Below are 3,488 nucleotides of genomic sequence, written 5' to 3' on the forward strand. Positions count from 1 at the left end.
CCGAAGAACACCATCATGTTGTGGGGGTGCTTTGCTGCAGGAGGGTCATGGTGCACCACTAGAACACCTGGGAAGGACACTGCAGTGCAAATCGGTTTGCAATTTGAAGTGGTACATATGTGCGACAACCTACTAAATTCATAGTGACAGGTTGCACAAGTAAACAAGGAGCATAGACTATTTCCCTAACCGGGAATCGAACCCGAGCCGCGGCGGTGAGAGCACCGAATCCTAACCACTAGACCACCAGGGAAGGGTACAACAGTGCAAATCGGTTCCAAGTGTGAGCTGGTACATATGTGCGATAACCTTCTATATTCATTGTGACAGGTTGTACAAGTAAACATGTAGCAAAAGATTAGTTCCCTGACCGTGAATCGAACCCGGGCCGCAGCGGTGAGAGCAACGAATCCTAACCACTAGACCACCAGGGAAGGGTACTACAGTGCAAATCGGGAGTCGAACTGGGAGTCGAACCACCAGGGAAGGGTACTACAGTGGAAATCGGGAGTCAAACCCGGGCCGCGGCGGTGAGAGCGCCGAATCCTAACCACTAGACCACCAGGGAAGGGTACTACAGTGCAATTCGTTTCCCAGTTTGAAATGCAAGGAAGCTCCTTCCTCTGCAAGGAAGAAGCTACTGCTCCAAAACCACCATAAAAAAGCCATACTACAGTTTGGGGACAAAGATCCTAGTTTTTGGAGAAATGTCCTCTGGTCTGATGAAACAAAAATCGAACTGTTTGGCCATAATGACCATTGTTATGTTTGGAGGGAAAAGGTGAGGATTTCAAGCCGAAGAACACCATCATGTTGTGGGGTTGCTTTGCTGCAGGAGGGTCTAGTGCACCACTAGAACACCTGGAAAGGACACAGCAGGGCAAATCGGTTTGCAATTTGAAGTGGTACATATGTGCGACAACCTTCTATATTCATTGTGACAGGTTGTACAAGTAAACATGTAGCAAAAGAGTAGTTCCCTGACCGGGAATCGAACCCGGGGCGCGGCGGAGAGAGCGCCGAATCCTAACCACTAGGCCACCAGGGAAGGGTACTACAGTGCAATTCGTTTTCCAGATTGAAATGGTACATATAGTTGAACTCGTAAGTTTCCATCCACTTAGGCTGGGGTCATTAAAACCTGTTTGTCAACACCTCCCCACATTTCTTGCTAACAAACGATCGTTTTGGCAGACGGTTCGGACATCTACTTTGTGCATGACACAAGTCATTTTTCCAACAATTGTTTACATTGGGATTATTTCACTTATAATTCACTGTATCACAAATTCAGTGGGCCAGAAGTTTACATACAATAAGTTGGCTGTGCCTTTAAACAGTTTGTAAAATTCCGAAAATGATGTCATGGCTTTATAAGCTTCTGATAGGCTAATTGACATCCTTTGAGTCAATTGGAGGTGTACCTGTAGATGTATTTCAAGGCCTCCCTTCAAACTCAGTGCCTCTTTGCTTGACTCCATGGGAAAAGCAAAGGAAATCAGGGAAGACCTCAGAAAAACAATGTAGACCTCCACAAGTCTGGTTCCTCCTTGGGAGCAATTTCCAAACGCCTGAAGGTACCACGCTCATCTGTAGAAACAATAGTACGCAAGTATAAACACCATGGTATGACGCAGGCGTCATACCGCTCAGGAAGGAGACGCGTTCTCTCTCCTAGAGATGAACGTACTTTGGGTCGAAAAGTGCAAATCCATCCCAGAACAACAGCAAAGGACCTTGTGAAGATGCTGGAGGAAACAGGTACAAAATGGTCTATATCCACAGGCAAACGAGTCCTATATCGACATACCCCGAGAGGCCGCTCAGCAAGGAAGAAGCTACTGCTCCAAAACCGCCATAAAAAAGCCATACTACAGTTTGGGGACAAACGCAGGCGTCATACCGCTCAGGAAGGAGACGCGTTCTCTCTCCTAGAGATGAACGTACTTTGGGTCGAAAAGTGCAAATCCATCCCAGAACAACAGCAAAGGACCTTGTGAAGATGCTGGAGGAAACAGGTACAAAATGGTCTATATCCACAGGCAAACGAGTCCTATATCGACATACCCCGAGAGGCCGCTCAGCAAGGAAGAAGCTACTGCTCCAAAACCGCCATAAAAAGCCATACTACAGTTTGGGGACAAAGATCCTAGTTTTTGGAGAAATGTCCTCTGGTCTGATGAAACAAAATCGAACTGTTTGGCCATAATGACCATTGTTATGTTTGGAGGGAAAAAGGGGAGGATTTCAAGCCGAAGAACACCATAATGTTGTGGGGTTGCTTTGCTGCAGGAGGGTCTGGTGCACCACTAGAACACCTGGGAAGGACACAGCAGGGCAAATCGGTTTGCAATTTGAAGTGGTACATATGTGCGACAACCTACTAAATTCATAGTGACAGGTTGCACAAGTAAACAAGGAGCATAGACTATTTCCCTGACCGGGAATCGAACCCGGGCCGCGGCGGTGAGAGCGCCGAATCCTAACCACTAGACCACCAGGGAAGGGTACGACAGTGCAAATCGGTTCCAAGTGTGAGCTGGTACATATGTGCGATAACCTGTAATCATTGTGAAAGGTTGTTCAAGTAAACATGTAGCAAAAGAGTAGTTCCCTGACCAGGAATCAAACCCGGGACGCGGCGGTGAGAGCGCCGAATCCTAACCACTAGAACACCAGGGAAGGGTACTACAGTGTAATTCGTGTCCCAGTTTTAGAAATGGTACATATAGTTGAAGTCGTAAGTTTCCATCCACTTAGGCTGGAGTCATTAAAACCTGTTTGTCAACCCCTCCACACATTTCTTGCTAACAAACAATAGTTTTGGCAGTCGGTTAGGACATCTACTTTGTGCATGACACAAGTAATTTTTCCAACAATTGTTTACAGAGGGATTATTTCACTTATAATTCACTGTATCACAAATTCAGTGGGCCAGAAGTTTACATACACTAAGTTGGCTGTGCCTTTAAACAGTTTGTAAAATTCCCGAAAATGATGTCATGGCTTTAGAAGCTTCTGATAGGCTAATTGACATCCTTTGAGTCAATTGGAGGTGTACCTGCAGATGTATTTCAAGGCCTACCTTCAAACTCAGTGCCTCTTTGCTTGACTCCATGGGAAAAGCAAAGGAAATCAGCCAAGACCTCAGAAAAAAATGTAGACCTCCACAAGTCTGGTTCCTCCTTGGGAGCAATTTCCAAACGCCTGAAGGTACCTCGCTCATCTGTAGAAACAATAGTACGCAAGTATAAACACCATGGGACCACGCAGGCGTCATACCGCTCAGGAAGGAGACGCGTTCTCTCTCCTAGAGATGAACGTACTTTGGGTCGAAAAGTGCAAATCCATCCCAGAACAACAGCAAAGGACCTTGTGAAGATGCTGGAGGAAACAGGTACAAAATGGTCTATATCCACAGGCAAACGAGTCCTATATCGACATACCCCGAGAGGCCGCTCAGCAAGGAAGAAGATACTGCTCCAAAA

General features: G+C 46.3%; 1 non-coding gene across 1 annotated transcript; it reads right to left on the reverse strand.

Moving 5' to 3' along the window:
• Window positions 1–2,432: 2,432 nt before the first annotated feature.
• Window positions 2,433–2,504, reverse strand: trnae-cuc. Its single transcript has one exon. It is a non-coding gene; the product is annotated as a tRNA-Glu (tRNA).
• Between the last annotated feature and the right edge of the window lie 984 nt (window positions 2,505–3,488).

Source organism: Oncorhynchus gorbuscha, unplaced genomic scaffold, assembly GCF_021184085.1.
Source record: "Oncorhynchus gorbuscha isolate QuinsamMale2020 ecotype Even-year unplaced genomic scaffold, OgorEven_v1.0 Un_scaffold_17696, whole genome shotgun sequence".
In the NCBI taxonomy this organism is placed as follows: Eukaryota; Metazoa; Chordata; class Actinopteri; order Salmoniformes; family Salmonidae; genus Oncorhynchus; species Oncorhynchus gorbuscha.